The sequence below is a fragment of the Papio anubis genome, chromosome 7 (genome assembly GCF_008728515.1).
Source record: "Papio anubis isolate 15944 chromosome 7, Panubis1.0, whole genome shotgun sequence".
Taxonomy (NCBI): domain Eukaryota; kingdom Metazoa; phylum Chordata; class Mammalia; order Primates; family Cercopithecidae; genus Papio; species Papio anubis.
In genome coordinates, this window is record NC_044982.1 from 37,007,557 (window position 1) to 37,030,021 (window position 22,465).

Below are 22,465 nucleotides of genomic sequence, written 5' to 3' on the forward strand. Positions count from 1 at the left end.
GTCAACAAATATTCTTGAGCAGGAAACCTGACCTAGTCCAGTTTAACAAGCATTTCCTAAAGGCCTCCTACATTTGAGGACCAAGAATACCCTCAAGGAGCACCTCTACCATGGGAAGGGATAGCAATGCTACCTCCCATACACATAGGGCTTTTTTCTCTTACCTAGTCTCACCGGAGAGGAGAACCGTGTTCTACGGGGGTGAACCTGGCAAGAGAGACTAAAACAGCCTGGAAGGCCAGCAGATGACAAGGTCTGGCTAGAGTGGTGGAGATAGGAACCTGTGAAAGAAAGAACTGGCAGGGCGGGTCACTGACTAGATTGGAGAAGTTCAAAAGAGGGGAGTTTTGGATGAGAGCAGGAAGACTCAGGTTTTGATTTCCAGATGGTGTCATTATCTTTAGGCAATGCTTTGGCTCAGTGAACACCAAACGCTAGGGTCAGTCAGTTCAGCCATTCTGCCTATTTCTGAGAACGGGGGTTACACATTCCGTCCTTCCCATCTGCCCAGTGTTTTGTTGTTGTTGTTGTTTTATGTTGTTTTGTTTTAATGCTAGTTGTGATTTCCTGTAATTCTCATTTGCAAGGGGGTAAGGGGGGGATCAATGAGATGATACAGAAAGGAGGAGCTGACAATTCTTTTGTCCATCATATCATGACAAATACATCTCAACAGTCTGCACTAAAGTTTTACTGGCAGCTCTTATTCTGGGAAGAAGAGAAAAGGGGAAGGAAGCATTAGTTTTAAAACCCAGAAGGGAAGTGTTCTCCTTACACAATGAGTTTTCCCCTTCTAGGCAACCCTCCCCAGCTGCATTTACTGAGGGAGGAGGGATGAGACAGAGAAGTGTCAGCCCTGAGAGCAACAAGAAGGCCAGTCTGGCTCCCAGAAATGCAGCCCCTCCCTCTGAAGCCTGACCCCTCCTCCACCTGCCACTCTGCCATCCCTGACATCCTAGACCAGGGAGAGAAGCAGCAGGGTAATAGCAGTGTGAACAGTGGTGCTCTCTGGAAGGGTTGCCATTAACCTGTATTTCCTAATCTTTCTTCCAAAAACAAGTATAAATTGTAATTTCTTAAAGCTTTTTAAAAAACAAGCTACTATGGGGAACAAATTTGAGATGTGCACCTTTACAAAGGAAAAGTACAATTTAGCCCTCTTTCCTAACCATTAAACAAGCATAAGGGGGAAAAAGCCCAGAATGAAGAACAAATTGTTGTTGGTTATAACACCTTGGTGGATTCTCTGCCATATTCTAAACAAGTACTTCCCTCCCACCTGTGACAGAGTCTGACCACCCTAGAACAGTCATGCTGTGTACCCTTTCCACACAGGGGCCTCAGAAAACTAAAAGGATGTGACCTGAGAATACCTGTTTTTGCAAGCATTTCCCAGTGCCCTGTGTTAGGCTTCCTGGGGATGGCAAACATTCTTTTATAAGCCTGTGACTTGGCTATGTCAATGGGGACAAGGATATTTTATCACCCTGCAGGACTTCCTTCTGTAAATGTCGTGGTCATAATCCTACTCCAGGAACATGAAACCTCAGGACAATCACAGAATCATTATCATTAACTGGCATTTGAGTGCTTATTCACTGTGCACAGATATAAGCATTTTACATCTAATATCTTATTTAATTCTTGCAACAACCTTACAAGGTAGGTACTGTTATCTCCATTTTTAGGCAAAACAAAACAAAACAAAAAACAGAAGCAGAAGGACACTAAATAACCTATCCAAGCTTACACAGATAGAAAGTGATGAGACCAAGATATCAAACTAAGCAGTCTGACCCAAAAGCATGCAATCTTGGTAGAGCTGAAATTTATTCCACATTATATAACATAATTCATTTTAAATGTTAAAATTATCCTAGATGTATTATGGACTAGGAGGCATCAGTATAAAGAGATGGGAAGTTCTGAAGATTGTTCCCCTGCAGCTTGCAGCTATGCACCCTCTTGAGGTGGGGTGGGACTTGGACTTGAGCAAGCAGCAGAAAGCCAGTTGAACATGCACATGTGAGAGCTGATTTTGAAAGTCTAAGGTAGGCCAGGTGATGCTACAGCATACTTTTGAGTGACACTGCCTTGGGGCATTCTAGGAGACTTCTGAAGCCGCTGCAAGCTTTGGGGACACAGGTCACTAGATGATGGTTAAGTCCCCTGAATTGCTAAGGAAACAGATCATCACTTTAAGTCACAGGCACCTCATGTTAAGAAAGCTGCTGACAGAATTGAGTGGAGTAAAACAAGAATTCCGAAACATGAACTCTCAGAGTCCTCTTTACAGACATGCATTTAAGATTGCCTTTTCCATGATGAGCAGGTGTGCTTGTCCCCAGTTCTCCACAACTGAAACAACCTGGCTAGAAGTTGCCTCAAAAAATGAGCTTGGGCCGGGCGCGGTGGCTCAAGCCTGTAATCCCAGCACTTTGGGAGGCCGAGGCGGGTGGATCACAAGGTCAGGAGATCGAGACTATCCTGGCTAACATGGTGAAACCCCGTCTCTACTAAAAATACAAAAAACTAGCCGGGCACGGTAGCGGGCGCCTGTAGTCCCAGCTACTTGGGAGGCTGAGGCGGGAGAATGGCGTGAACCCGGGGGGCGGAGCTTGCAGTGAGCCGAGATCGCGCCACTGCACTCCAGCCTGGGAGACACAGTGAGACTCCGTCTCAAAAAAAAAAAAAAAAAAAAAAAAAAAAAAAAAAATGAGCTTGGTTTTTCTGGAAAATAACTGCCAAAGATGGATACATTGCATATTAATGCTCAAATTAATATATTCTTAATAAAAACTTAGAAAAGGGTTGAAAGGGAAGAGGTTTTTTTCTTTTTTTTCCATATGTATTCTTCAAGAGTCCAAACACGAAGCATGTTGCCTGGGTCTTTGCACTTGTTTAGAAATTGAATAAACATGATTCACTTTAAGGTTTTTCCTCTGCGTTTTAGTCAGAGTCAATAAGTGTCCATCTACATATGTGAGCTCACCAATTTGGTCCTTCCTCCTTGGCTTAAATTATCTGTTTCAATTGTATTACTCTCCAAGAAAGATGGCTCCAAGCTCAGAAAAGGTTTCAGTAATTTAATTAAGTTGTGCAGAAATGCTGATGCTTTCTGAGGCACCAGCCTGACCTTTCTCTGCTCCTTGCTGGTCTCTGAGGGTAGGTCCTGGCTGCTGCCTTCCCTTGGGGAGACCACCTCTACTCCCTGACTTCCACAAGATCTTTACAGTGGCCAGTGTTTGGCCAAACATTCAGACTGCCTAGCTCTGCTACTTACTGCTGTGCTATCCTCGGCAAGTTTTTTTTTTATCCTCTTTTACCTACCAAGTGGGTACACAAGCAATCTACTTCGAAGTTGCTATAAAGATTAAATAAGCTAACACGTAGAAAGCACTTAGAGCAGTGCCTGGCAAATAGAAGGCATTCAATATATGTTAACTTTTATTATCAGCCTGCCTAGTAATACTGAAGAAAGTTTTACATAAATCGAGAGCTTAATACCTTTAGAAGCAGTCTCAATTCATTACCACTATATTCAAACCTCTCAACAACCATGCAAATGAGACAAGACAATGTTTATGACACTTCCTACGAGAAGGAAAAGGAACTGGCTCAACTGCCAACTGTGGGAGCTGTTTGCCCATCCTCCCTCATTTAGGTCAGAGACCTGCCTCCATCATTTTCACATACCACCCCCAACACACACACATACTAGCAGGTGCTCAATAAATCCATGGTGAATTGCACTGACTTTAGGGTTGGTTGTGCTGTAAACACAGCAACCCCAGCCTCATGGCAAGAAGCTGGCAAACCAGAATCATCATTCCTGGGCATTCCTGGCCAACCTGAACAGAAACAAGAGGGCTGCCTTTCCCAGTCCCAGCTCCAACTCATCCCTGAGAGGAAAAGGAGTATCTGCAAGAGAGGGGCAGCCAGAGGTCATTCAGGGAGAAACAGCAGAAGTGCCCCTGAACAACCTCTGAGGTAGCAAGGCATTAGGATAACATAATGGGCATTATCCAGACCCTCCCACTGGGCCAAATGGGAATCCATGGAAGTGGTGTTTCAGAGGCAGATAATGTTGCCTTCGCTGACTGAAATGGTAGCTGCCTTTCAGTAGCATACAGGCCAGTCTATAAATACCAGGGATTAAAAGGCTTCCTGTGGGGGCCCAACGGCCATCTACCTAAATACAGAGGCTATCTGGTCGTCCAGGCACTCTGGTCCATCCCTCGCCCTTCAGGGAAGAAGTGCTATCATCCAACATTACACCCCCTCCAAGGGACCCCCAACCTCTCTTTCACTTCAGCTTGTTTTTGCTAACCAACCCCTCCTTTCCACACCCTCACCAGGGCCATTCACTCCCACCTGGCCCTACCCTCCTCTCTCCAGGCATTTGTTCTCTGCCTCCCTCACCACCTCATCCCCCACCCAACTTTCTAATCCACATATGCTTTACCTGCCATAAAATAACCACAGGCAGAACTGAGCTCAGTGGCTCATGCTTGTAATCCCAGCACTTTGGGAGGCCAAGGCTGGCAGATCACTTGAGTCCAGGAATTCAAGACCAGCCTGGGCAACATGGCAAAACCCCATCTCTTAAAAAAATACAAAAATTAGCTGGGTGTGGTGGTGCGTGCCTGTAGTCCCAGCTACTGGGGTTGAGGGCTGAGGTAGGGAGGCAGAGGCTGCAGTGAGCCCACATAGACCCACTGCACTCCAGCCTGGGAAACAGAGTGATACCCTGTCTCCAAAAAACACACACACATACACACACACACACAGGCTTTGGAATCACTCCAACCTTGGTTCTAGTTCCAATACAGTAAATTACAGTACTTAATGTTTCAGAGCTTGGTTTCCTGATTTATCCAGTGAAGATCAGCCTAGTGAGTTAAAGCACTGAGCACACTGCCTGGCATAGGGCACACATTCAATACTTTCTGCCTTGTCCTACTCCCCAGGGGGATTTTTCTTCTTTCTTTTCTAGGACACTCTCATATAGACACTCTTTCTAGGTATAATACCTGCTAAATACAGATGTCTTAACCCAAAGGAATGACTCAAATGTTGCATAATTTCATCACCAGCAGTATCTCTGTAGCAAGCACACAGCCTCATCATCAACACAGCCCCATCAGCAACCTTCAAATTCTACTAGAGAGAAGGCTGGTCACTTTGTACTTTGCCACCACAAATGACACATGTGCTGAGAGAAAGTGATCAGAAGGGATGGGAAAACAGAGTTAAGAGCCACTTTAGGGCCGAGCACGGTGGCTCACGCCTATAATCCCAGCACTCTGGGAGGCAGAGGTGGGTGGATCACCTGAGGTCAGGAGTTCCAGACCAGCCTGGTCAACGTGGTGAAACACCGTCTCTACTAAAAATACAAAAATCAGCTGGGCATGGTGGCAGGTGACTGTAATCCCAGCTATGTAGGAGCTGAGGCAGACCAATCGCTTGAATCCAGGAGGCAGAGGTTGCAGTGAGCCAAGATTGCGCCACGGCCCTCCAGACTGGGTGACAGAGTGAGACTCTGTCTAAAAAAAAAATAAAAAATAAAAAAAAAGTCAAGAGCAAGGGATAAATAAAGTCTCTGTAAGGTAAGAGCAGCACTTCCATATGAGACTAAGACCTCCCAAAAAAGAGTCCCATAACCCCACATTCACATGTAAAAAAATTAAAATTAATTCCAACAGCAAGAACATCTGCCACTTTTACTACAAATACCATCTGGTTAATTTCTGATAAGGTGCAGGCACAACTTTACATAGACCAAGGACTGCCTACAGTATGTCCCTAAAAGGTAGCAGCATCCTAATGACAGCTCCAAGGCAGTGTGCCATGCCTCTCTCCCTGGTGTCCTGAAGCTGCTCCTGCAAATTCATGATTAGCCCTGAAATAAATCCAGAGCTTCATTCTTTTCTAAATACCGCTTCCAAAACTTTTAGTCATCACTCTTGAAATCAGAATTAATTCAAGCAAGACGATCTTAAAAAACCAGATAAATACTAGAGCAACATAATAAAAGTCCTGAACAACCTGTGTTTTATAGGGACTTCTACCATGGTAGTGGGAGGGTTTCTTTTCCAATGAAGATTCTTATTTTGCAATAAGTTAACAGGGTCCCTTCCATAAGGTCTTTAACATCCTCTAGGATCCACCTGTTGCCAAGCCAAAGGGAGTCGGAGCAGAGTCCTCTAAAGAATTCTGATAGGTCAGTTGCAGTGGCTCATGACTGTAATCCCAGCACTTTGGGAGTCCAAAGCAGGAGGATCACTTGAAGCCAGGGGTTCAAGACCAACCTGGGGAACATAGCAAGACAAAAAAAAAATATATATATATATATATTTTTTTTTTAAATTAGCCGGGTGTGGTGGTGCTTGCCTGTAATCTGAGCTGCTGAGGAGGCTGAGCTGGGAAGATAAGCACTTAAGTCCAGGAGTTCGAAGCTACAGTGAGCTATGATCAAGCCACTGTACTCCAATCTGGGCACAGAGCAAGACCCTACCTCAAAAAAAAAAAAAAAAAAAAGTCTGGTGACTTAGTTGGTATTAAGCATGAAAAAATGGGTGCTTCATAGGTAGGCCCCTTCATACTTTTCAGATCCTGATGGGGAATTATTAAATGTAAACCTAATACCCATAGCAAGAAGATATTAAAAGAATATCTACAATGAAAAATGAAAAGTAAACTATGGGGGTTTGCCAGCCACTATTAAATGCATATTTGGAAAAGTGAATATTTGAAACACATGCACACCCAAAAATGATCAAGTCCTGCAAGAAGATGGCACATGCCATCTTCCAGTCCACTGTGCAAATTGAGATTTGGTAAAATTTGACACTACATTGTCTGTATTTTTCACTAATTGGTATTTCATGAACCCTGTGCAGCAGGAAGAGAGCAGGGCACATGTGGGAAGGTCTGATAAGCAGAAAACAGAAAGGGCAAGGATAAGAAGTGTACTGTAAAAACCCAAGGTGGGAAGGTGAGAAGCCGGGTGCTTAATCAGTTCTGGCCCCACGACTGAGTTTGAGGAGGAGAATCTCGCACTCTCTGGAAACCGTACTGGGCAGAAATCACTCAGGGCTTTTTTTCCCCCTCTCAAAATGCACATATGCAGAAGAGGAGCCCACAGAGAAGCTCAAAACCTATTTCCCACCAAGACTGGCTTCAACTCAACCATTCAGTCCCACCAACAGGCAGATTGTTCCAGGAGCAGGTAGAACACCATAGGGAGCGCTAAAGTGGTATATGGAAAAAGGCCTTCCTTACAGAAGCAAAGACGTCCTCACACAGGCCACCCAGGTTTAAAGCAGGAGAGGATGAGCAGACTCGGGTGGTGTGGCTGTCCGTGTGGACTCCAGCAGCAGGGACGGTTTCACAGAGAAGGCCAGACCTGAATTTTCTAGATGTGACAGAGTTCACAGAACTGAGACCACGAAGGGAGTGGTAAAGAGTGTGCCACCTACAAGACCAGGAGGCAGAAAGGAGAGGGGAAACAAGCCTCTCCCTTTGATCACTCTGGATGTGGTCCATCTGCCCTGGAAAGTGGGAAAAGGATGTGGTCCTAAGCTGGCTTCTCTCACTCACTCAGCCCCACAGTCACCCTTGCTAACCCCCTCTGTCCAGACCGGCCATGTTCTGCTAAGTTTCACCTCCACAGGCCTGGCCAGTGCTTCCTGTCTGCACATCCGCGAGGCCTCCGTGGTTTGCTGCCACCCACTCTGACAGGGCTGCACTGAAACATGAAGGAGACCATGTAGGCGTCAGCCCCGTTTCTGCTGCTAACCCAACATCTAGCCTTAGGACAAGTCATCCACTATTCTGTGCCTCATTTTCTGTAACTTTAAAGTAAATAAAACTGCCTCCTCTCTTCAAGCATAGTTGTGAGGATAAAAGCTGATAACAGCTAATATTTACTGGGCACTTACTACGTGCCAGATACTGGGTTAACCGCTTAACCGTCTAGAATCATTTAATCCTCAAAACCCCCCATGGGATAGACACTACTCTTAACTGCCAATTTCAGTTAAAGAAGCTGGAGCTTAACAAAGTTAAGAGAGTTACCCAGAGTCACACAGCTAGACAGAACATCTAACACTACAAAAGGGTCAGCCACTAATTAATACTTCCCCAATCTACCCTTTGAGTATCTCTTAGCTGTCAGGCACATACACATCTTTTTAAATATCCCATTTCATTTGATTTTCATAAAATTCTACAAGGGAGTACTTTTAAAAGTAATTTTAATAAAGTATTCAAGTTATATATGCCAATAGTAAAAAATTCAAATGAAACAAAAAGTTTAAGTTAAAGTCCCCTTTATCCTTTACCATTCACATGCAGAATTCCCCACACCAGGCAATCATCAATACTTTGGTAGCCACCCGTCTATAAATTGGTAGTGTTAATATCATTTCCATCCTACAAATGATAAAACTAAGTATCGGCCAGGCACGGTGACTCACGCCTGTGATTCCAGCACTTTGGGAGGCCAAGGTGGGCAGATCACCTGAGGTCAGGAGATCGAGACCAGCCTGAACAACATGGAGAAACTCTGTCTCTACTAAAAATACAAAAAATTAGCCGGGTGTGGTGCCGCATGCCTGTAATCCCAGCTATTTGGGAGGCTGAGGTAGGAGAATCACTTGAACCTGGGAGGCGGAGGTTGCGGTGAGCCAAGATCGGGCCATTGCACTCTAGCCTGGGCAACAAGAGTGAAACTCTGTCTCAGAAAAAAACAACTAAGTATCAAAGAGGTTAAATTTGCTCAAGGTCATATAGCTGATATGTGGCAGAACTGACACTGAAGCAGGGTCACTCTGATTCCATGGATACTTTCTGAGAACTGTGTCATTAGGCAATGTTGTTGTATGGATATCACAGAGTGAACTCACATAAACCTAAATGGCATAGCCTACTATACACCTCAGCTACATGGCATGGCCTAGGCTACAAACCTGTACAGCAGATACGTTACTGAATACTGTAGGCAACTCTAACATGATGGTAATTGTGTCTCTAAACATACTTAAACATAGAAAAAATACAATATGGTATAAAAGATAACAAATGGTACATCTGTATAGAGCACTTACCATGGATGGGGCTTGCAGGACTGAAAATTGCCCTGGGTAAGTGAGTGAATGAAGAGTGAGTGTGAGGGCCTAGGACATTACTATATACTACTGTAGACTTTATAAACACTGTACACTTAGGCTACACTATATTTGTAAAACTTTTTTCTTCCATAAACTAATCTTAGCTTACTGTGACTTTTTTACTTTATAAACTTTTTAATTATTTTAAACTTTTTGACTCATTTGTAATAACACTTAGGTTAAGACATACAGCTGTGACAAAATATTTTCTTTTTTTATATCCTTATCTATAAGCTATTTTCTATTTTAAAAAATTTTTTTTTGTTAAAAAAACGAAGACACAAACACACACATTAGCCTAGGCCTACAAAGGGTAAGGATCATCTATATCACTGTCTTCCATCTCCGCATCTTACTCCACCAGTAGGTCTTCAAGGGCAGTAACAGAACTGTTTTCTCCTATAACAATGCCTCCTGGAAAACCTGCCTGAGGCTGTTTTACAGTTAACTGGTTTTTGGGTTTTTTTTTTTTCCTAAGTAGAAGGAGTATAGTCTATATTGACGACAAAAAACATAGTATAGTAAATACAAAAACCAGAAACACAGTTATTATCATCGAGTATTATGTACTATACGTAATTGTATGTGCTAGACTCTAATATGACTGGCCATGCTGTAGATTTATTTACAACAGCATCACCACAAACAGGTGAGTAATGCATTGTGCTATGACCTTACCATGGCTACAATGTCACTAGGTGATAGAAATTTTTCAGTTCCATTATAATCTTATGGAGCCACCATCATATATGCAGCAAAATGTCATTACACTACACATGACTGTATGCACATGTTTACATTTTTGTTCCATTAGTACACAAAAACATGTTGACCTTAGGGTACCTGTGCCAAGATGGGGATGGAGGAACCAAAAAGGGGCTATTGCTATCATGTTGCTGGTTGCTGTTCCTTGGCAGGTTAATCAAGTCTGCAATCCTAGGAGGTTTCCCATCTCTCAACATGTGCTATCATACCAGTGTCTGATTTAGCATTTGAATTCTAGCTGACTTAACATCACTACTACATATAAGTACAGTTGCTGCCAAATGCATACCGGTTGCCAAAGGTCTTATCTTTCCCATTTGTAAAATGGGACTACAATCTTCCTGACAGTATGTGATGTCTTACATGAAAGCAGTTTGGCCGGGCGCTGTGGCTCATGCCTGTAATCCCAACACTTTGAGAGGCCAAGGTGGGCGGATCACTTCTGGTCAGGAGTTCAAGACCAGCCTGACCAACATGGTGAAACCTCATCTCTTCTAAAAACACAAAAATTAGCCAGGCGTGGTGGCGGGTGCCTGTAATCCCAGCTACTCAGGAGGCTGAGGCAGGAGATTCGCTTGAACCTGGCAGGCAGAGGTTGTGGTGAATCGAGATCGCACTACTGCACTCCAGCCTATGCAACAGAGACTCCATCTCAAAAAAAGAAAAGAAAGCAGTTTGTAAAATGAAGAAATCTTTACTGCTATCAATATGGATGTTCAGTCTGCACAGTAAACATGGAGAAACGTAAACCATCCTCAAGGGGGTTGAAATCTATGAGGAGAAGAGACTAACCAAAACACTAGGCCAGGGGTGGTAGCTCATGCCTGTAATCCCAGCACTTTGGGAAGCTGAGGCAGGCAGATCACTCGAATCTGGAAATTCAAGACAAGCCTGGGCAACATGGCAAAACCCCATCTCTATAAAAAAATACAAAAACATTAGACGGGCATGGTGACGCATGCCTGTAGTCCCAGCTATTCAGCAGGCTGAGGTGGGAGGATCGCTTAAGCCCGGGAGGTCAAGGCTGCAGTGAGCCGCGATGGTACCACTACACTCTAGCCTGGGCAACAGAACAAGATCCTGTTTCAAAAAAAAAAAAAAAAAAAAAGCCAAAAAACACTAGAGAACAATTCAAAAGTATATAATTAAGTGTTAAACTTTTGTGCTGCAAAGAATTCCTGTGGTGAGATAATCAGTATATGGGAAAGAGCATCTGATAAATACTTGATCAATTAATGAGTTCAGATGTGTTGCTTCAAAAACACCTCATCTGCTACTTTAACATTAGACTCCTAATACCTTCACTATTCACAGAAAGTGATACCAACACCAAAACCCCGAAGTCTATTCATTCTACCATTGCTCACGTATAACCCAAGAAAAAAGCATGTCAGCATTTGTACAGAGCACCCTTCTTTCAACGACGTGCTTTTAAAAAAGCATGGACAGACCTTCAAAGGAGATGACCCACACAATTATATAATTCCAGAAGCAGTAGAACTGCCCCCCTAAAAAGAGTTCAATTGTGGAGAACAAAGACAGAAGTCTTCCTCGCAATGACTTCCTTGCCTGCAACCTGACACACTGGATACTAAATATATTTCTCTCCAAACTACAGAGGCAAAGGTGTAAGTTGGCTTTCAAGAATGAATGATGCCTCCCAAGGCTTTTAAAAGAACAGAATTCTAGAAACAAAGACCTGCTACCTAAAAATTAGCAGGGATGACTTTCTGGTCTTCAGCCCCGTAACAAGAGGGCCCTATAGTTTGTTTTTGACTGGCCTTGCTAAAACATTCTGGAGAACCTCCAATACCCTCTCTCTCCTTCACCTCCCACTGCCATGGTTCCTGAGCTGTCTTCTTTTCCTGCCACCAGACAGGGTGAACATGCCTGAGCTGTCTTCTTTTCCTGCCACCAGACAGGGTGAACATGGTGAATGTTAACAGCTTTTTAACACCCTGTTTATATTTGTTTTTCACTCAAACCAGGCCCTCCTCCAAATGACTCCATTTTTAGAATTCATCAATAATACCACTCTTTCATTCCTTTTCATCAAGGTTCATAACCTCAAAGTCACCCTGCCCTCCTCTACTTGTTATTTTAATCCCCTACACCTGGTCAATCATTTATTAATCATCCAATTAATCCAGGAGGGGGTACAAGGAAGTGGATGAGACAGTCACCGACCTCAGGGAACTTCCAACGTCAGCTTGGAACCAGGGCCTACACAGAGATGGCCACCCAAAGAGGTAAAATATAGGGGGAGGGCGTATGTTTACTGGGAACTAGGTCCTTTACTGCCCCCAGCAGGTTGTAAAGCCACAGATATATCAGGAAAAGAGATCTCACAAATCCACATTTCTATCTAAAATTGAGGCTTGAGGGAGATGGAAGAAGAAAAAAGATTCCCTAAGGAATTCATGCCACTGATCCTCTCTATTCCCTTCTCCCAGTTTCTCATAGTTGAACCCACATCTCCTTTTTTCTTTTAATTAAAAATAGGATAAGTCAAGGACTGAAAACATTCACAGATTAAAAACTAGTTGATCAAATAAAGCAAGAAACAGGAATCCTCAAAGCACACCAAACTCCTAGACCTAGCTCATTGCAGAGAAAGACAATTCATTTCTTTAATAGGGAGCCTGGGGGAACTCTCTAACAATACTTTTCAAGTTTTTCCCTTCCAGGATGACTGTGGTTTGGACCACAGAAGTAACTGACAAATCCCAAACAGTCAAGCTGAAGGTCTACTGTACACAAAAGACTCCTCCAACACTACTCTCAAATTAAAAACCTCATGAGTATTCCCGCAGTATGCTAACTCCACGCCAGCAAGTACTATGTCCATTTTGTTCTTTGTTCACAACTGTATACCTAGTGCCTAGAACAGGCATCCACTAATTATTTGCCAGACAACTAGACTTACTTCCCTTTGGTTTCCGCAGCAACCACCTACCAGCCTCCCACCAGCCTGACATCATAGCCTAACCAGATTATCAGCTCACAAATTATTATGACTTGAGGGTGCATGTAAAGGAAAGATGGATCGATGAATTCTTATGAAACTCAGAGCCTGTTTTTCTTGCTATTCTGCTGTGTAACAAGCAAAATCCCCACAGGACAGAAACAAGGATGTAGACGGTCTTCCCATGGCAGAGTTTCTACCTGGAGGCAGATGGAGGATTGATAAAGGGGTGGACCAGATAACATACCACTGGTTAATTTCCTAGCAATGCCTCAAGCATGCCAACTGAAACAGCAGCACCCACACTAAACACAAGACTCTGTTCACTGGTTTTCTGGGATGGGGAAAGCCAGTATATATGACCTGCTTCCTTCGTGCCTGGTTAGAGACATACAGTTATAGATGTGTGGTCACGCTGCATTTAGGTGGGTAGCTGATTCCACATACCATAAGTCCAAGGAAGTTGAGACACAGCTCTGAAGGGTTTGGTCGGTTAATGGGGTGTGGGGGCAGGATCAGTTCTCCCAGACAGAGAACACACCCATTGGCCTGGGGTCAGGTGGGGTGTTTTTTTTTTTTTTTTTTTTTTTTTGAGACAGGGTCTCAACTGTGTCACCAGGCTGGAGTACAGCAGCACCATCATAGCTCATTGCAGCCTTGACTTCCCAAGCTCAAGTGATCCCCCAACTCCAGCTTCCCAAGTAGCTGGGACTACAGGTGTGTGCCACCATGCCCAGCTAATTTTTAATTTTTTTTTTTTTTCTGTAGAGATGTGGACTCTCACTACGTTGCCTAGGCTAGTCTTGAACTGGTCTTGAGCAATTGTCCCACCTCAGCCTCCCAAAGTGCTGGGATTACAGGTGTGAGCCACCGTACCGGGCCAGGTGGCATTTTTTTTTTTTTTTTTTTTTTTTTTGAGACGGAGTCTCGCTCTGTCGCCCAGGCTGGAGTGCAGTGGCCGGATCTCAGCTCACTGCAAGCTCTGCCTCCCGGGTTCACGCCATTCTCCTGCCTCAGCCTCCCGAGTAGCTGGGACTACAGGCGCCCGCCGCCTCGCCCGGCTAGTTTTTTGTACTTTTTTTTTTAGTAGAGACGGGGTTTCACCGTGTTAGCCAGGATGGTCTCGATCTCCTGACCTCGTGATCCGCCCGTCTCGGCCTCCCAAAGTGCTGGGATTACAGGCTTGAGCCACCGCGCCCGGCCCCAGGTGGCATTTTTGAATGGCAAAGATACACAGCACAGAAATTTAAAAGTTAAGTAGGCCCAGTCTAAACACAACTACAACAATTTTTTAAAGTGAAAGCAAGTTTATTAAGAAAGTAAAGGAATAAAGAATGGTTACTCCACAGGCAGAGCAGCCCTGAGGGCTCTGTACCCATTTTAAGAACAGTTTTCTTTCAGAAGAATTGGACTTCAAGACTCATTTCCTTTGTAATTTCACTATTAGATTCAAAACTACAATCACAGAAGTAACTTGAATTTGTTCCCAAAAATATGAACCACAACACCCTGCTGGACTCCCAATCCCCATTCCTGGTCCAGGCCCAAAGGAGGGGGAGAAACAAAGAGTTGATCACACCAGGAGAGAAAAAAACTAGACTAGGAATCAGGGGCCTTGGCTTCTCCACTAGCCCTTTCACCTCTCAGGCAAGTCAGCTCTGAGCATCCATTTCCCATTTGCATTTCTTTAGAATGAGGAGGTAGAATAAAAAGAACCCCAAAGTCCCATTTTTCCAACTCTAACATTTCATGAGCCTAGAGTCTCTCTTCATATACTTTGTTGTGCAGGGAGTTTTGGTAGCATCTAGATACCAACAGTGAAAAATCTGGATCTTCAACTACGAGTCTCGTCTCACTTCACTCAACCTTTGGAAACTCTTAGGATTTGGGAATCAAATTTGCATTAACAGGTAGGGCCTGCTCCAAATCACAAAATTTTTGGCAATGAATTTTGGCAGAGAAGTTACGGCTGCATTCACACACATTTACACACACACAGGAGGGAACTTTCTAGAAGAACTGATCCTTGGCCTTGGCTCCAGATACAGGAACCCAGAGAAGAGAGTTCAAGTTCCTAGCTTTTGTCTGTCTTGCTGGACAAAGGGCATGTGCCCTATCCCTTCTGTTTCTCTGCAGTGTAACTATCTTGATCCTCTGTTAAATCACTAGGTAGCCTGCATGTGCACACTTTCGAGAGCTTTTATTGGGGATCTAGGAGTAGGGAAAGCAAGACTAGCTGTTGGTCACAAGTGCTAGTACAGGCTGAGTGTCCCTTATCAGAAATGCTTGGGATCACAAATGTTTTGGATTTTGGAATATCTGCATATATATAATCAGGTATCTCAGGGATGGGACCCCAGTCTAAACACAAAATCCATTTACAATTCATATACACCTAATACACACAGCCTAAAGGTAGTTTTGACTGTGACCCAAAACATGAGGTCAGGTGTGGAATTTTCCATCATGTGGGTGCTCAAAAAGTTTAAGATTTTGGAGCACTTCATATTTCAGATTAGGGAAACTCAACCTGTGGTTCCAATTACAACAAGGGCAAAAGCAGACATTCTGTTGCATTATTTCATTAATATGGTTGGCATGATGTAAAACCACCCAGGGACACATCCTGTAGAGGAAATGACACTCCAAGCAGCACCATCTGCTCCTTTTTGTGTCTGGCATGATCTGTTTTTAACCTCAGGTTACACCTGAGGTCCACCTGGAAAAGCCCTGTGGCAGCTGCTCTAAAGAGCACTCTTTCTCGGATCTACATTTTCAGGGCACTCACAGCCCCTCTCCCTCTTCCCTATCTTGCTGGCTGGCTCTCTAGTCAATAAGCATTCCACTCCCCAACCTAGCAGAAGCCTCTGAGCAGGTGCACAGAACCCTGGCATGGAATTTTTCACAACAAAAGGAAAAGCTTCTGAGAACTATAAATCACATCTGATAAGGAAGGCTTTGGGGATTCATGGTCAAGTTCTCTCTATAAAACACAAAGATGAGATTTAGAGCTGAGGCTTCGCATTGAAAATCCTCTTTATTTTTTTTAAAGCAGCAGTACATGTGCATTGAATTTAGGCACTATTGCGTCTGTCAACTCTCACCAATGGTTAAAGTTTTGTACCAAATATTTGGAAACAATGCTACTGGAGAGTTCAAACTTAAAAACAGGATTCTCTCTTTTTGTTTTTGGGTTTTGGAATTTTTTTGGTGGCACCTTTTCTTGATCCAGGACAATATCCGCAACACCACAGTAGGGCCAAGAGTTTACTATAACACTGTTCTTCCTCAAACAAACTGCATAACCTAGTAGAATGTTAACCTCAAAGTAGAGATATGGATGGATGCAGCTTTAAAGATACCTCCTTGAGAAATGAAAACATATACCCACAGAAAAACTTATACACACATGTTCTTAGCAATACTGCAATATTATTCGTAACCAAAAAACAGAAACAACCCAACTGTCCAACAGGTTATGAATGGATACACAAAATGTGGTATATCAATATAACAGAACAGCATTCAGCAATAAAATGGAATGAAGTACTGATACATGCTAAAACATGAATAAGCCTCAAAAACATTATGCTAAGTGAAAGAAGCCAGTTATTAAAGACCACATATCATATGATTCCAGCTATATGAAATGTCCAAATAGGCAAACCTATAGAGAGAGAAAGATGAATGGTTGCCTAGGGCTAGATGGGATTGTAGAGAAATAGGGAGTGACTTTTTGGGGTGATGAAAATGTTCCAAAAGTAGGTTATGGTGATAGATGTACAACTCTGTAAATATACTAAAAACTACTGAATTGTACTTTAAATGTGTGAATTTTATGACGTGTTAAAAAAAAAAAGCTAAGTGAAAAAAATACAAAGCTGAATGTACAGGTACTACCAGCTGAAGACGGAAACAACAGAATCCACACTATGTTTATGTTAGGGTGGTAGAATCATGCTGATTTTTTTTCCCTTTTATTTTCCAAGCTATCTGTAATCTTGCGCTTCCCCACCAAAAAACATCTCTCAGTCTTCCTTCAAACAGTTTGCATAGACTGCTATAATTTAAAAAGGAAATTAAGTAAAATCACCTTGTTCCCTTTTTGCAGTTACCTTTTACAAGCCTCCGTCCATTTAGTTTGTTGAGCTCAACTGAGAATAATCTAAAGGAAGAATTGGATAAACAGGCTCTTATGCCATTCCCAGAAGCCAGTTTCATTTTACTGTCTTTGTCAGAAGCTGAAGCCTAGTCTAGCCAAAGAAAATTTCAGCAAGGACAGTTTACATAAAGGGCAACTCCACACTCTAATCTTAAATTTCTGTGGGTGAAGGCAAGTCACGGCTGGCAGTAGGTTGGACTTGGAAAGATTAGACATTCCCTCTACTCTACAAAGGGTGGCAAGAAAGGGGAGGCTGGGAAAGATCTCTATTTGTGTCTCTTCTCTGAGGTTTTGTATCCAATCTCCAACTGCAGAATCCTGAATCATTTTTCATCAGAGAAAATCCTCTTCTGAGTAATAAAGAATTGTCAGTCACCACCTCTGCCGTCTGCGAACCCACTGAGAATCTATTACTGTCATCAGGAATCCCAGGCTAACTTCCCTTAAACCAAGCAAGGAGGCTTTGCCAAAAAATAAAATAAAATAAAACAAAACACTTGTGTATGTGTGTAGGGGGGGAGTACATTTAAGGGCACACTGCTATCAGGTAATTTTAAGGATCTACTAACACTGGCGACAGTAACAGAGAACTACATCTGTTTCTGCTTGAGAAAAATGCTTCAGTAATATCCTGTTTCAGGAGTACTGTGTGAATTCTTGGCACGCAGCCTTCAGATGTTTCAAGGGTGGTTATTTTCCTTTTTTGAGATACAAGAGCCAGGGAGGGAGACTACATTACAGGCAACACCACAGTCTGTGAAATTAGTTTCAGTTCTCACTGCTGCACTTCTGCTGTCGCTGTATCCAGTACCTTCACAGACGCTTAACTGTCCCAAGCCTTGATAGTAGCACAGTTGGCCTTTCATGGCTGAAGTGACCCAGCTCAGTGCCACTGCAAGGTCCACCAGCAGAGCGACTTCCACACTCAAGTTAGAACCAGAGGACGAGAGAGCAAATGGAGGAACCCTGCTGGTTTCCAGGCCAAAAAAACTAAAAAGGCAAGAAAAAGGACACCATCGCAGACACATGAGCACAAGAAGAACACAGGTGCCTAACAGGCTCTGCCGCGAAAACCTAAGCCTTGTAAGAGGTACCTCTTTCCCCAGAACTTGTACTTTTTAAGATAAAAGGTTCTTACACAGAAACACAAACTCACACTCATCCAAGGGACACACAATGGCTGTTGCCTTGAATCCAAGCCAGGGGTGGAGTGAACAGATCTTCATGCGCAAGGACAGTCCACCCAAAGGTTCCTGAGTAGTATGGAGCTCATGAGAAACCTGGGGAAAGTCTCTATTTCCCCTAGTTTTGCATTTGTCCCAAAGCTTACCCTTAACCAAATGTCCTAATCCTCAACATTCAAGTCTGCAACAAAGCAATGTTTGCTCTCAAAGTTGAAAAAAAGACAAGACATGGGGTTCCTTCCTCTATTGGCTCCTTCTGATCTTTCTCCTACTGCTTGAGCGAACACCCTCTAACAAGACTTCCATAGTGTCCAGACAGAAAGAAGAGGGAAAATAAATCCAGCTTGTCAGCTTCAACTAGGAGACAGCATGTCAATTCAGGAGCTTAATAACTCACTTCATGTATGGCAATTACACAACCTGGGCCCAGTGGATCTGCTGACGTTCGGGCCTGCAAGTGTGAACTATCTCTTAGTAAATGGGGAACTAGAGGGGAAAGACAACCATGTGTGCCCTCTGGCCTTCCCTCTCTGCTGGCAAGTGGTTCTGCTTCATTCTCCACAGTTCACTTGTTTGGTAGTGAAATAAGGAAGAGTATGTACCTCACTTTTTTTTTTAAAGATGCTGTATTTCTCCCAGCCCACAAATGATACCAGTAGTAACGTGGTTGTCAGAAGAGCTAAGGATATGAAAAAAGGGCAGAAGAAATATTTGAAGCAAAAGTCAAGTTTTTATGTGGGAAACGGACAAGCAAAGAGGGAGTGAAACAATGTTTCGTAGCAATAAACTTGAAAGAAGTTCTAACTTTTAAGAAACCAGGTGAATTATTACCTTTTGGAAGGGGCGTGTGTGTGTATGTAGAGGGAAGGCTGCCGCAGGAATTGCTGCCCCAGCAAAAGAGCAAAGGAGGATATCCCCTACTGAGAGATGCACCATTACATAAGAACACAAGCTCAGGCCGCACACGGTGGTTCACTCCTGTAATCCCAGCACTTTGGGAGGCCAAGATGGGCGGATCACCTGAGGTCAGGAGTTTGAGACCAGCCTGGCCAACATGGTAAAACCCTGTCTCTACTAAAAATACAAAAATTAGCCAGGCGTGATGGCATGCACCTGTAGTCCCAGCTGCTCAGGAGGCTGAGGCAGAGAATTGTTTGAACCTGGGAGGCGAAGGTTGCAGTGAGCCAAGATTGCGCCACTGCACTCCAACCTGGGTGACAGAGTGAGACTCTATCTCAAAAAAATGAAAAAGAACACAAGTTCAATCATCACACCTCAGAGACTGGCCAGGAAAACAGACAAAGTGCTGAGATCTCTTTATCTGCCAGCCTGCATCTGTAAAACCTCATTCCACCCTTCTTCCTCTTCTATCTCACCAAATTCTGGGCTTTCAGAAGGTAGGCTTCAGCGAAAGAAGTCAAACTCAGCCATTTGACAGTGGATTTGCTCTCAGGTGTTCAAACACTGAGCATCCCGGCACCTGGCTCTATCTAGGTGTAAGTGAGGATTTGTTTCATATGCCATTTCTACTACAATATCCAAAAAATTACTCTGTAGACAGAAGTCCTATCTATCAGGACTCATACCAATACTGTCCTCTGTTTAACTCGCTGGGCAGAAGTTCTTTCAGCAGCAAATGGCCAACAATGAAAGCTAACAACATAAACCAAAACAAATTGACTTAAAGGCTGTGAGTCCATGAGAGCTGGATTCTGACTTATTCAATGCAGTACCTGCAACACATAGCACAGTGCCTGGCATACATTGTGTATCACATAAATACTTGGGAGTACTGAAGGAAAGAATGAACAAATGACTCTTATGCAAACATACCGTAAGTGTGTACCCTGGAGAAAGAGTTTAGAATGCTCCTGATCTGAGAAACAGCTTGAAGCAGCAGTGCTTTGAGAAGGTTTTAGACAGACTCCAGGTTCAATTTTACCAAAAGGTAAACAAACCAGAAACCAGCGGTATAATCTCGTAGTTCAGACTGTGGGCTCCACCATGAGATACCTATCTGACACCGGCGAGTTATTTAACTTGTTTGGTTTGGGTCTCAACTAGAAGAATGGGGATAATAATATCTACCTCAAAAGTCTGTTGTTTATTAAATAAGTTCAAAAAAGTAAAGCCCTTAGCACAAAGCTTGGTACTCAGTAAGTCCTCAAGAACCTTTCCATATCATTGCTGCTTAATTAAATACCTTCTTTCCTGAGATGCAGAAATACCTCACCCAACTCCAGGAAAATTTTAATTTCTGGTTGAATATGCTTCTAGCTAAAAACATAAAGCCCAGAGAACTCAGAAGTCAGTGCCAAGCACATGTCTCTACTAGCCTCCACTAGATGGTGACAATTTGGGTGTGGAATTCCCAAAACAGAAAAGGTGTGTGTGCGTAACTCCTATGTATTTTTTTAACACAAGAAGAACGAAAACAGCAAGAAATGAATTAACTACTGTGAAGGGTGGAAAGCCACGCTTCCTATCTCTGTAGATCAAAAAAGGGGGTAAATCCCTAGGCCTAATTGAACCGAGTAATCTTACTGCACCTCTGGAAGAGCACACAGGAGCCCAGTTAGCAAGAGCAACAAAGCCCAGCATGTCGCCTGCCACCGAAAGAAAATTTTGTGGGAACAACAGCTTTAGGCCTCTTTGCCCAGACACCAACTTCCCTTTAACCAGACCAAGACTATTTTGACGCCTCTTTGCTTCTGGGTCTTGCTGTCCGCATAACCACCTCCCCCTCCTGCTCCTAAATTCATCCAGAGTAACTTTTCTCCACTTCAGCAGCTCCCCAGCCACGACTCCCATGAGGGAGAGTCAGATCCACACTCATAGCTGGGGTCTCAAAACCAAGCGTAAAAAAGGAAAGTCTGTATGTACGTGCCTACTTTTTGAAAGAAAAGAGCTGGTTTCGGGGAGTTTAGCCTGGTTAACAAGAGATGTTTTTGAGATTAAAGAGCAGCCGAGGCGCGGGGGCTCCCGAACGCTGCGGAGCGCACAGGCGAGCTCTGAGATTTCCTCAGGAAATCCACCTTCTCTAAGCCAGCCCTGCCCGCCCCAGCGCAAGCCCCGCAGCTTTGCTGGGCTGAGGGCAGTAATGACAGTGGCACAGAGGGCCTCTGCCTACCTCCTCCGCACCCACCGGCACGGCGTCTGGCTCTGCCGGCGCTGCCCCGGCAGCGACGCGGGACGGCGCGCCCCGGACCGCAGGTCACTAAGTTCCCGGCCGCAAACCAGCCGCTGGTCCCCCCGGCCGCGCAGCCCCCACTGCCGGCCCGCCGGCCGCGCCACGCCAGCGCGGGGCTCCCAGCGGCGCGGTTCGCGGCCGGGTGACAGCGGGCCGGCGCAGAGAAGAGCGGGGAGCCGCCGAAGCCGGCCCGGGCTCCGGCCAGCGTCACTCCTGGGCGGTGCGCGCTGGTCCCGCGCCCCTGACAGCCGGCCGCGCGCGTCGGTGGCACAATGCCTGCCCCGCCGCCCCCCGCCCGCCGTGACAACTCACCCGGGAGCCGGCGGAGACCTCCGGGATGGGGGCGCTCACCGCTTCCACGCCGCCGCTTGCGCGCGCCAGCAGCCTTCTCGGGTCTAGGGGAGGCCCCGCGTGCCCTTGTCTAGCTCGCTCTGGCCGGCGCTGTGGGCAGAGGAAGCGGGCGGGAGGGAGGGAGGCGGCGGGGCGGTCGCCGGCTTGGGAGAATAGAACTCGGCGGTAGCGGCGGCAGCAGCGCCCGCGTCACTAACCCAGCTGTACCGCGCGGGCGGGGGAGGCCCCGCGGAGGGGAGGGGGCGGGGAAGGGGCGGTGCCAGGCGCGCACGCAACAGCGACGGCGTCGCGCCGGCGTCGCGCCGCCGCGACCGCCCCGCCGGGAGGCCCCGCACGCACGCGCCGCCGGCCGGGCCAGGTACCCACGGGAGAAGCGACGCGGTTGGGGAGGTGGGGGGTCCTTAAAGGGACAGTCCCTCTGCGCTGGAGTGGATGGGGCGGTGGCACCGACTCAGCTGGACTGTGCGGCGTTTGCAGTGCGCTCTTCAGTTCGTTTACTATTATTATTATTTGCATTATTGAATTACTATGATTTGAAAAGAATTGTACTGCCGTCAGGTTTACAAGGCTTTTGACGCATGTTGCCTTGTTGCCTGTTGAATTGCTTGTCTGACCTATCTCTGAAGCAGGTTATTATCTCCCTGTTAAGCAGTACTCTAAACTAGTTCCTAGTCT

The 22,465-nt window shown here is 44.9% G+C and overlaps 1 protein-coding gene and 1 long non-coding RNA gene across 3 annotated transcripts in view; one reads left to right on the forward strand and one right to left on the reverse strand.

The window, feature by feature from the left end:
• The window catches only part of SUSD6 (sushi domain containing 6), a 104,840-nt gene extending 82,839 nt beyond the window's left edge, over window positions 1-22,001 (reverse strand). Inside the window, exon 1 of one of the 2 annotated variants that reach the window (XM_003901982.3) lies at window positions 21,752-22,001. The gene's annotated coding sequence lies outside the window, so the exon portion shown is untranslated. Of the gene's footprint in view, window positions 1-164; window positions 2,470-21,751 lie in introns of those variants that run through there. The other variant, XM_031668038.1, reaches the window with a different exon arrangement.
• Window positions 13,227-17,100, forward strand: LOC103886341. Its single transcript, XR_649875.4, has 3 exons — window positions 13,227-13,328; window positions 14,692-14,813; window positions 17,015-17,100. It is a non-coding gene; the product is annotated as an uncharacterized LOC103886341 (long non-coding RNA).
• Window positions 22,002-22,465: the final 464 nt, after the last annotated feature.